Raw genomic sequence first — 12,882 nt, forward strand, 5'->3', positions numbered from 1 at the left:
AGGATGGGAGACAGAGGAGTCAGGAACATCCAATGAGAAAATAACCAGGCGAAAGATTTTATAAGAGAAAGGGGAAGATTTGATAAAATTATCAATAAAGGGAGAGAAAGAAAAGTGCAATTTGCTTGAATTTTTTGAGATTCTCAGAAGATTAATGCACAGGTTTGTTTACAACATGTTCATCATCACGATAGTTACACATGTTCCTGATAACTTGTATGTTTTTGGCATGGGTTTATGCCAGTTTGTCCATATATATATATACAAGCGTCGTTTCAGAGGGATAGGCATCTTTGACCATTTCGGTGTCTTTTGGATATTCAGGGTCTTTTGGGTCTTCATGGTGTTTTGGGTCTTCAGGGCCATTTGGGTCTACAGGGTCTTTTGGATCCTCTGGGCCTTTAAGGGTATTTGGGGTCTTTTGGGTCTGCGGTGTCTTTTCTTTTTTCTTTTTTATTGCATACAAGATTGAGGATCGTGTAAGAGCTAACATTGATCACAAAAAGACAAACTGACACATAAAACATATGATAAAGGGAGCAGGAGACAAGATGGGGAGAAAGAGGGAAGCACAAAAGTACAACATTTGAGAGCAGGGACATCGGGAGATCTGTGGGAGGGAGAGGGCTTGGGGAGAGGAGGCATGGGGAGGGGGAGGGGGTGGGAGAGGTATAAACACATGGACACTGCTATGACTTCCAGGAAAGAAGTCGGTATTTCAAAAAAGTGGATCTGGGATGAATTAACGGGGGTAGAAATGATCAAGGTTTTGAATGGGGGAAGATAAGAGATGGTGGTGAACAGTCTTCAGGGTCTTCTGGGTATTTAAGGGTATTTTGGGTCTAAAGGGTCTTTAAGGGTCTTTAAGGGTCTTCAGGGTGTTTTGGGTCTTCAAGGTGTTTTGGGTCTTCATGGTATTTTGTGTCTTCAGGGTCTTTTGTGTCTTCAGGGTGTTTTGGGTCTTAGGGTGTTTTGGGTATTTTTGGGTCTTCCGGGTGTTTTGGATCTTTGGAGTATTTTGGGTCTTTGGGGTGTTTTTGGTCTTCGGGGTCTTCAGAGTCTTCAAGGGCTTTTGGATGTTTTGGGTCTTCAGGGTATTATGGGTCTTCAGGGTCTTTAAGGGTATTTTGGGTCTTCAGGGGTCTTGGTGGATTTAAAGGGTCGCCAAAGGTCTGAGGGGTCTCAGCAGTCTAAACGTAATTAAGAGTTCACTGACTGTGTTTTGGGTGTTAATTTTATTTGAAGAAGAAGATGTTTTGGTCGAATATAAACAAACAAACATAACCATATACGTTTGCTCTATTATAATAAGAAATAAGATATATATATATATACACACACATACATACACACGAGTATATACACTACCAATCAAAAGTTGTACTTTACTGGTACACTTAACACTTAAAAGTATACTTAAACTTTTGACTGGTCGTGTGTATAATATATATATATATATATATATATATATATATATATATATATATATATATATATATATATATATATATATATATATATATATACATACATATATATATACATACATATATATACATACATATATATACATACATATATATACATACATATATATACATACATATATATACATACATATATATACATACATACATATATATACATACATATATATACATACATATATATACATACATATATATACATACATATATATACATACATATATATACATACATATATATACATACATATATATACATATATATATATACATACATATATATACATATATATATATATATATATATATATATATATATATATATATATATATACACATACATACATACATACATATATATATATATATATAGTATATATATATATATATATATATATATATATATATATATATATATAACTTTAAGTGAGGAAGCACATTAACCCTAACCCTATGACATGACGCTGACATCATGTGCATAAATTATACCAACACATCACCTCCAAACTGGGCCGGATTTATGAATGGGCAAGCTGGGCAGTTGCCCAGGGGCCTCCACAACCAGGGGGCCTCCACATATGGACGATCAGAAGAAGCTGCACTCTCACTGTCTGAAAATTTCGAGTTCAGAATTTTCTTCCAGTAATTGATCAGTTTCTGAGTTCATTGGAGCAACGATTGGAAGCCTATGAGAACACCTGTTCTCTTTTCGGTTTCTTGCGTAAACTGGAATCACTGGACTGCGATGAAATCGAAGCTGCTGCAGCAAAATTGGTTGCTGAGTACAAGGATGATCTAGATTAAACACTTGGTGTTGAACTTGTGCAGTTTGCAGCCTTCTTCACTCATTTACTGGAATACGAAGATGATAAGATAGAGAGAGAACATTTCCTTTACAAACTGTTGATTGACAAGAAAGATGCGGATGCATTTCCAAATGTCGAGATAATGCTACGGATGTACTTGGTGCTCATGGTCACAAACTGTTCTGGAGACGTTCATTCAGTAAAATGAAGTTCATCAAGAACAGACTCCGTACTACAATGTGTCATGATAGGCTCAGTCACCTGGCCTTGATGAGTATTGAATGTGACATTCTCAGAGAGATTGACTTCGACAAATTGATCCAAGACTTTGCAAGGGTCAAGTCTCGTAAAGTGCCTGGTCTGTAAATATAGGTGTTAGGTACTTTACTGGATTCTTATGATTGATCATGTTTGGCCTGCTTGCTTATTCACTATTCAGATTCTTTATACTTGAAACATAGGAACTTTGTAGATTCTTATAGATTGGTCATGATGTTTAAAGATGTGCCTGCTTGCTTATTCAAATTCTTTATACTTGAAACATAGGAACTAGATTCTTATATAGATTGGTCATGATGTTTATAGATGTACATTTTTATTCAGATTCTTTGTACTTGAAAAATATACTTCATGGATGACTGTAACTATGTCTTGTCACCTTTTTAGTATTCTAAGGTAGGGTGGGCCTCCACTACTGAAGGCTGCCCAGGGGCCTCCACATGTCTAAATCCGGCCCTGCCTCCAAACTCCGAGGCATCCGCGTGGTACTCAAGTCTTTGCAGACTGAGATTAAAGCTCTATGGTCACAAATAGACAAAGGCAGAGATGTCGATATCTAGATTTCGCCCTTGTTATGGGCCTTATGAGGCCCACCTTTTTTTATAATAAAAAAGGTTAAAAAATCAAACATCTAAACAGCCTTAGACGTGCACCTTGACCCCACGGCCAAGGCACACCGTCCATCAAGACTGTCCCATTGGCATACACATGCACCTCAACCCAAAGGCTGAAGCACATGGTCAATCAAAACACATGCATCCTCACCCCGAAGGGCCAGAATGCATGGTCATACAATTGGACCCCTCCTCCGTAGGAGTGAGTCCCCACGACTTCAACACCATGCCGTCCCGACGAGGGCTTATTTTCCCTCATCGGGACAACAAACTGCAAATTGTTTATTTGTGACCAATCTAAGCCGTTAATATACAAAGGTTGAACCCCCTATCTTGACTGGGAAGCAAGGCACAGATTGAGTCTCACCCCAGGAATTGCTGCACAACCTGTTAGCAACAAGTGTCGCCTGCCACGTTGACACATTGTCTCTGCCCTGCTCCTCGACAATTACGTTTGCAGTCAGGAACGCTGTAACTGTTAGGGTTAGGCTGTAACTGTTGTGTGGTCTATACAGGTTGATATCCACACTACAGAGATACTACGGTCATCCTGTATAGTCTGACCCTCTGTCCATCCTGTGTCCACTGGTCCACTGGTTGCGTTAAAGCCACTGGTGGATGGTGGACTCACTCCTATGGAGGAGGGGTCCAATTGTATGACCATGAATTCTGGCCCTTCGGGGTCACGATGCATGTGTTTTGAATGACCATGTACTTCAGCCTTGGGGTTGAGGTGCATGTGTATGCTAATGGGACAGCCTTGATAGACGGTGTGCCTTGGCCGTGGGGGCAAGGTACACGTCCAAGGCTGTTTAAATGTTTAATTTTTTACCTTTTTATTATCAAAAAGGCAGGCCAAAAGACTGGCCTCAAAAGCGTGTGTGAATAACGTGCTGGTCGTGACCACATCATGTAAGTTAGATCTTTATTGTTGTACCATAGCATGTAAAAGTGTTATGGGAGGTCATGAGATTGTTATTATAAATTGTTTCATTGATTATAATTACTCTCTTGAGATGATTATGATCTGTCTGTTATGAAAGTCAAATCCACAACATTGTCCCAATAGTAGGTTTAATGACAATTCGATCTCTGGCAACATCCTGTAAAAATACGATCATGCAATATATCAGGATTATATAATCAAGGAGAAGTTCAGCAATTATCAGTCAGTGCAAGCAAGCCTAGTTCATCTACATATACGCACCATTCGAGTCTACGTGTCACAGATTAAATGTCACATAACAGGAATGATCCGGAGCGATGGCCGTCCGAGTTCTTATAGACGCCTCTCAGTGGTTGGAGAGAGCAAAACACCTGGGTTCAACTTAGATACAATTTCATTACACCATCATTGTGTATCTTTCAGATATCCTTGATGTAAGCTGATTAGCCATCGTTTTTCCCGCTTGATTTACCTTGCCATGTGCAGAACTCCTCAATAAAGCGTTCATCTGGCCGATGAATGTTGTGCCTACTTGTCTATGCGAGTCCTGTAAGACTTCATATACAATATATATATATATATATATATATATATATATATATATATATATATATATATATATATATATATATATATATATATAAGTTCAAAACACACCTGGTCATAAGTGTGCCGCACTGACCGGGTCCTCAGTCGAGGTCCTCAGCATCATCCCGTTTCGGCCCTTCAACCTCGATACGGTCAGCTAAGGTGGGCCAGCAGGGGCACATACACATCCACATGCAGCAACTGCACCCGGATGCGTACATACCCCCCACCCCCAGCCAGTGCGAACGCAGACGACAACAACAACACCTCCGCATCCAGAATCCACAGCACCAAACAAACATGGTGGAACACTCAAACACCCACCTTTATACCCTTCACCACTCACCAAAAAAACACACCAGATCATTCATACACACACATACACACCCATACACACACAACACCAACCAACCACCGACCCTTACAACCTACACCACTCAACATACAAAAACACACACACTCATGCAAAAATTCATTCATGCAAAAACACACACCCTCACCCACTCACTCACTCACATACACAAAATAAGAAATAATAATAGTAACAAAAACAAACAAACAAACAAAAAGAACCACACACAACCAAACACCTACCCTTACCAACATGCACCACTCATGCAAACATGCAAAACCATTCATGCAAAACCACACCCACTCATGACCCACTCCTGCAAAACACACACACACACACACACACACACACACACACACACACACCTCCATTTCTATTCCGTAACCTCAACCTACACCATTCGACGTGCCTCCATAAACACCCTCCAAATCCAAAATGAGCCTTTCAAGGCAACCTGGGCCACCTTGTCACACATCCTCCTTCTTTCTGTCCCACACACTCCAAGCCGAGCAAGAAATGCAGAAAAGGAATTTCCAATATACGCTCTACACCCCACCTCAAATGGCTGACACGAAACGCTACACCCCACCTCAAATGGCTGACACGAAACGCGCAAACCCTTCTCCCGGCACTCTGCCTCCAGCTCACTGTACTTTCCTCTCTTCCTCTCGTGTTGCCTCCTCCATGTTCTCTTCCCAAGGTACAGACAATTCCCCTAAGATGACCTGTCTTGTTGCACCTGACCAAATGACAATGTCAGGCCGCAACCTTGTCACACAGATCTCCTCTGGGAATACCAATTGTGGCTTTAGGTCTGTCACCACCTGCCAATCACAAGCATCTGACAGCCCTCTTGCTTTCCACCTCCTCCTCTTTCCACCATTTACCACTTGGCCCTCCTTGACAAACCACACCTCTCCCCCATCAGTCTCCTATCTCCACTCTTCTCTCTCTCTCTCTCGACCTCAGCACCTCTTGTTGCACCATCTGCACCACCACCGCCAGCACCTGATCATGTCGCCACCTGTATTGTCCTGCTGCCAATGCTACTGAACATGCACTCAGTGCATGCTGCACCGTTCCCACACCTCCACACAAATAACATCTCTCCTCCTGCAAACAACCCCCACAATCTCAAGTTTACTGGTGATGGAAGCACATCATACGTTGCCCGCAACAGGAAATTCAACAATATTGGCTCCATCCTCCAAATCTCTTGCCACTTTAACATCCTCACCCGCACACCTTCCCACCTAGTCCAAGCACCTTGCTGTGCCTGACCGACTCCTTTCACATATCTCCCCTCCTCTTCCTTTCTTCTCACCTCCCTTTCAACCATCTTCCTCCTCTCTTTCACACATGCCTTTCCCCATCGCTCATGCTTCATACACCCCAAGCCATGCTTCCCGTGCTGTACCAACCCCATGACCTCCTCCTGTTGCAACCGCTCCTCCATCTCGTCCACCTCGGCTCTTGCATTCCACTTCCGACTTCCCTTCTTCTCTGGGAGAGCATTCTTTACCACTGCATCACTTGAATCCCGCAGCATCATGAACTCCCGCACTCCCACCACCTTAAACTCCTCGGTTAATGATGTCAAGGGAAACTGGAGTTTTCCACCCTGACCATAAAAGGCAATGTTTGTCAAACCGCGTGGCACTCCCAACCACCGCCTCACAAACCCGCTCACCACAACCTCCATCCTCTCTGCATGCCCAATCGCAATATCATACATTTATCAATGGCCACAATACTCGTGGCATCAACCCAAACTTCAAACACCATACCTTCAACTTACCTGGCAAACCACATCCATCAATCCTCTTCAAACCTCCCAAAAGCTTGTTTCTGACCTCCTCCACTCTTCCCACATCATTCAACTCCACTGTATACCATCTTCCCAAACCCTTCACAGGGGCCTCTACCAATGATGGAACCACCTCCCCTCCCAGCTCAAACCTGTGCATGTTATCCACCACTCCTCGTCTCACTACCACACTCCTCGACTTTCTTGCTTTAAATCCCATTCTTGCCCACCGCATCAACCTTTCCAGTCGTCCCAGTACCTCTACTGCTGCATCAGCGGACTGTTGGACAACTGTCAGGTCATCCATGAAAGCAAACATCGCTGGCAACCTCTAACCAGGGGCTAGCTCCACTTCTTTCCCATGCCCACTCACCGCACGTATCAACAACTCCATAACCAGCACAAACAAAATAGGGGAGATGGTACATCCCATCGGGATCCCCACTTCCAACTTCTGCCACTCTGTTACATAGGACTGTGTCGCAAACCGCATCCAAAACTGATCATAATATGCCATCAAAAAATCCCTAAATCTCCGTGGCACCCAAAATAAATCCATGGCATACCTGATCAAAGCATGTGGCACTGACCCATATGCATTCTCCAAATCCAGCCATACCACCGCCACATCCTTCCGTTGCCTCTTTGCCTCCTGTAACACTTGCCAGACCATTGCCGAGTGTTCAATGCATCCTGGTGATCCTGGTATTCCTGCCTTCTGCACAGAACCATTCCCTCTGATGAAGCCTGAGAGCCGTGCCGCAAAGACACTCATCAATATCTTCCCATCTACATCGAGCAATGATATTGGTCTAAACTGCTCCAGTGTCACAGCCTCCTCCTGCTTTGGAATATAAACTCCTTCCGCCCTAGTCCATTGACTGGGCACCACTCCTTGCCTCGATACCACCTTCAGAGCCTTCCACAGATACTGCCTGATGCCTTCACAACTCTTAAACACCTTGTATGGCACTCCACTTGGTCCTTGTGCCGATGCCGCCGTGCCTTCCTCAAAACTGCCTCAATCTCAGACATCTTTGGCTCTGACAAATCAAATGGAACACCTGGCTCTGTCGGTCTCACCAATCCTCCGATGTCCTCCACCACTTCATTCCTCCTTGTGTCTGCATACGTGACACGCAGGTGACCTTCCAACTCTTCCTTTGGTACCTTCAGTACACCACCTCGAGACGACTCCAACAGATCCTTCATAAACTGAAAAGGCTTCTCAAAGAACCTCTTTCTCTTCCTCTGCCTCTCCTTTCTTCGCCTCTTCATCCTTTCCACTCTCTTCAACTTCACCAACCTCATCCTCACATGCTTCGTCAACACCTCAAGCCCATTCCTCTCCCCTTCCACTGCCCTCTTCCATCTTCCATTCAAACTCCTCAACTCCATTCTCAACTCATGGATCTCCCTCTGCCTCCTGCTCAAACATGCCTCCTTCTCACCCCTCTCTGCACACTCTTTCACTCCAAACGTGACACATGCATACTCAAACACAATCTCATTCATCTTTCTCAATCTATCTTCCACCCTTCCTTTCAACCTATGAAGCGCCCCACACATCACTCCATCCATTCTCTCCCATACTTCCCTTTCTCCCATACCTGACCATTTCACTCTCCTCCTCACATCCTTTCCCTGCTGAAGTACAACCCCAGGACATAAAACACTGTGGCTTGCTACCTGGCTGTTTCTCCCGGCCGTCTTACGTGTCCCCTTTTCAAAGGCACTGCGTTGCTGTACCTCCTCCTCACCCACCTTACGCACACACCCCATCCGGCTCTGATGGACATGCAATCCTCTCACCGACTCAAACTCACAGGACACCCACACTTCTCTCGATTTTCAAAGGCACTGCGTTGCTGTACCTCCTCCTCACCCACCTTACACACACAACCCCTCCGGCTCTGATGGACATGCAATCCTCTCACTGACTCAAACTCACGTCCACACCCACACTTCTCTCGAACCTGCCCTGCCCCCACATGCACACCATCACCCCAGAGACATACATCTCCCCACACGATCACTCCCACACTCTTTCCTGGCCTGATGGATCCTCAACCCTCTGATGGATCCGAACTCACGTCCACACTGACACCTTACCAGATTTGCATCCACAATCCGTTCTCGTTTGTCAACATCAGTATAGGGGTCTTTATCTATTTTATCTGTCCGTTTGGGCCCATCTTCCACCCCACCTCTCGGAGAGCCCTTGGGGTGTTCTCTATTTTTAATATACATATTTAATATACATTTTATTTTTATGCCTCCACCGACGAAGTCGCAGGAGGCATTATGTTTTCAGGTTGTCCGTCCGGCTGTCTGTCCATCGGTCCGTGATAGGTTTTCATTAAGGCGATAACTTGAGAACAGCTGAAGGGATCTTGGTCAAACTTGGCACAGGTATGTATAATGACGTAAAGATGAATTGATTAGATTTTGGGGGCAAAAGTTCAGAGGGCATGATGGGTAAAAAATATTTTTACCACGATAACGTGTGAACCAGTGATGGCATTCTGACCAAATTTGGTACACTTATGTAGAATGATGTAAAAATGAACTCATTAGATTTTGGGGTCAAGAGGTCAAAGGTCAAAGTCTGTAATAGGTCTATAACTTGAAAACGGCTGAAGTGATCCAATTCAAACTTGGTACAGATATGTATCATATTGTAAATATTAAGTGATTAGATTTTGGCGTCAAATGTCAAATCTGTAATTGGTCTAAAACTTGAGAACGGCTGAAGTGATTGAATTCAAACTTGGTACAGATATGTACAATGATGTAAAGATTCAATGATTCGATTTTGGGGGTCCCGAGGTCAAAGGCCAGAGGTCATGTCAGGTAAAAATGTGAGAACTTGTGAACAGCTGAAGGGATTTAAATTAAAACTTGGTACAGGCATGTATAATGATGTAAACATGAACTGATTAAATTTTGGGGTCAATAGATCAAAGGTCAGAGGCCATGACAGGTAAAAAAAAAAAAGGTGAACTTAGGCACAGCTGAATGGATTTAAATCAAACTTGATACAAGTATTATAATGATGTAATAATGTGGGCGGAGGCATATCAGTCGACGTCGTGACGTCGAAGAGTGCCGTTCTCGTTATATATATATATATAATAACGAGAACATGAACATGCAATTGGGTATGTAGAGAGGATGGAGGTTGTGGTGAGTGGGTTTTTGAGGAGGTGGTTGGGAGTGCCACGCTGTTTGACGAACATTTCCTTTTATGTTCAGGGTGGGAAACTCCGGTTTCCCTTGACATCCATCATTAATCGACGAGTTTAAGATGGTGAAGGTGCGGGAGTTCATGATGTTGCGGGATTAGATTGATTCAGTGGTAATGAATGCTCTTCCAGAGAAGAAGGGAAGTCGGAAGTGGAATGCAAGAGCAGAGGTGGATGAGATGGAGGAGCGGTTGCAACAGGAGGAGGTCGTTGGGATGGTACAGCACGGGAAGCATGGCTTGGGGTGGATGAAGCATGAGCGATGGGCAAAGGCATGTGTGAAAGAGAGGAGGAAGATGGTTGAGAGGGAGGTGAGAAGAAAGGAGGAGAGGAGATATGTGAAAGCAGTCGGACAGGCACAGCAAGGTGCTTAGACGCGGTGGGAAGGTGTGCGGGTGAGGACATTGAGGTGGCAAGAGATTTGGAGGATGGAGCCATTATTATTGAGTTTCCTGTTGCGGGCCACGTATGACGTGCTTCCATCATCAGTACACTTGAGATTGTGGGCGTTGTTGCAGGAAGAGAGATGTTCTTTGTGTGGAGGTTTGGGAATGGTACTGCATGCACTGAGTGCATGCTCAGTAGCATTGGCAGCAGGAGGATACAAGTGGCGGTATGATCAGGTGCTGGCGGTGGTAGTGCAGATGGTGCAACAAGAGGTGCTGAGATCGAGAGAGAGAGAAGAGTGTAGAAGGAGACCGATGGGGGAGAGGTGTTGTTTGTCAAAGAGGGCCAAGTGGTAAGAGGTGGAAAGAGGAGGAGGTGGAAAGCAAGAGGGCTGTCAGATGCTTGTGATTGGCAGGTGGTGGCAGACCCAAAGCCACAATTGGTATTCCCAGAGGAGATCTGTTTCACAAGATTGCGGCCTGACATTGTCATCTGGTCAGGTGCAACAAGACAGGTCATCTTAGGGGAATTGTCTGTACCTTGGGAAGAGAACATGGAGGAGGTGCACGAGAGGAAGAGAGGAAAGTACAGTGAGCTGGGGGCAGAGTGTCAGGAGAAGGGTTGGCAAGTTTCTTGTCAGCCATTTGAGGTGGGGTGTAGAGGGTATATTGGCAATTCCTTTTATGCATTTTGAAATTGGTTTAAAATACCCTTAGTCAGTGCAGTATACTTTCTATTCTACCAGGTGAGTGGCTGGGGTATTGCCCCTATGTTTTTTTAAAATTTTATGTCGAAGGCTGCAGTCATGGACGAAATAGTCCTCATCGAGGCCAGGCCTTATATAAAATAACTGCATCGATAAATGTGAGGAAAGAGAAATAAAATAGAAAGAATGTAATAGACTGGTCGGAAATCTGATAAATGTGCTTCTATAAAATCCTAGAAGCATTTTTGGGGAAAAGTTGACAGACCACTTTTTTATCATAATTTGGGTGTGCTGAGTCCATTTTTGCTGTCTGTTACCCTCTCAAATGAAGGCAAAAGCTTCAAAAATGGCCGAAAACAAAATGGCTGCCAAAGATTCAATTTTACTGTATTTTTTTAATACCTCTCTAAATTAAATACAAAGTTGAGTACTCTCCTCATTTCAAAAGCATCATTATGTACAAAATTATTCTCAAATATGCAAAATACTGTTATTAGTTTCTTAACATAGGTTGATGGTGTCCATATTGAATTTCAAGATGGCTGTCATTGTTAATCGGTATGTTGCCAATATAGGAAATATGAAGGCGACACGAGAGGCTATTTGTAGGCACATTCATATGATGACAAACAGTGAATTAGATAAGGTACAAGCATTTAAGCAGTACATAATGCAACTTTGTATGTATTCAAATAAATATAGCCATGTATAATACAATGTACATGTGATGTTATCTGATAGAATGTGCATCTCCCTCCAATGTGTCATATGAAAATGATCGAATTTTCTGCAATTGTGTCACACAGTCATTCATATACAGTTCTACTCATTGTGACAGTTGTCGTTATCCTTGCATTTGCATTGTGATGTACACAACAGACGAGACTTTCTGCACTTGCACCGTAAATTCATACAGCCAGAGTTGCAGCTGCAGGAAATCAGTTCCAGACACGACTGGGGTACAGGTGGAAATGACATCAAAATGGGCACCAATTTGTCCTCGCTCTGTTTCCAACCCATGGACTCGGGTGGAGGCAGATCTGAGTAGTTCAGATGTGCTTGTCTCCACACTAATGCCTGATAATGTGAACGTTTCACATGGAAGAATAGTGCATCACTTGTTGGGGGAAGTGACTCTAGAGCGCGGGACTTAATGAAGAGTACTGGTCGAGCCTTGTCAACTGTGTCAACGTGTTGCATCTTGTACATTTTGCAGACAAACAGCTCCGCATCTTTAGCAGTTCCTTCTGTAAGATCTCCATTTCCAAGATTTTGCAGTAGTCCGTGATGCTCGGTAAAGACTTTCCATGCAGTGGATTTGCTGTGGCCCGAGAAGAATGATGTCACATCACTTCCAGTCAAAGCATGGAAGGCTGTAATAGTTTCCAGCACAGTCGGACCAAACGACATCTGTTCTGCTATTGTGTGAATAGGTATATGTTTTCTTTTCTTAGCTGTGCCCGCTTTGAGCCAGAGTTTTGTGCAAGACATTCGAGGGAAGTGAGCCAGAAGAAGAACCAGAATGTCAGTATCTCTGGCTTGAACCACTATTCTGTCAGCTTGGTTTTTAACACAATGTAAAATAATACGGGTATCAGCCTCTTCATGCCGAGCTTCAAGCAGGGATGTGTCCACATCCGGGTTGTTTGATTCAACCCTCTCTTCA

The sequence above is a fragment of the Myxine glutinosa genome, chromosome 4, assembly GCF_964187855.1.
Source record: "Myxine glutinosa chromosome 4, kmMyxGlut1.1, whole genome shotgun sequence".
NCBI lineage: Eukaryota > Metazoa > Chordata > Myxini > Myxiniformes > Myxinidae > Myxine > Myxine glutinosa.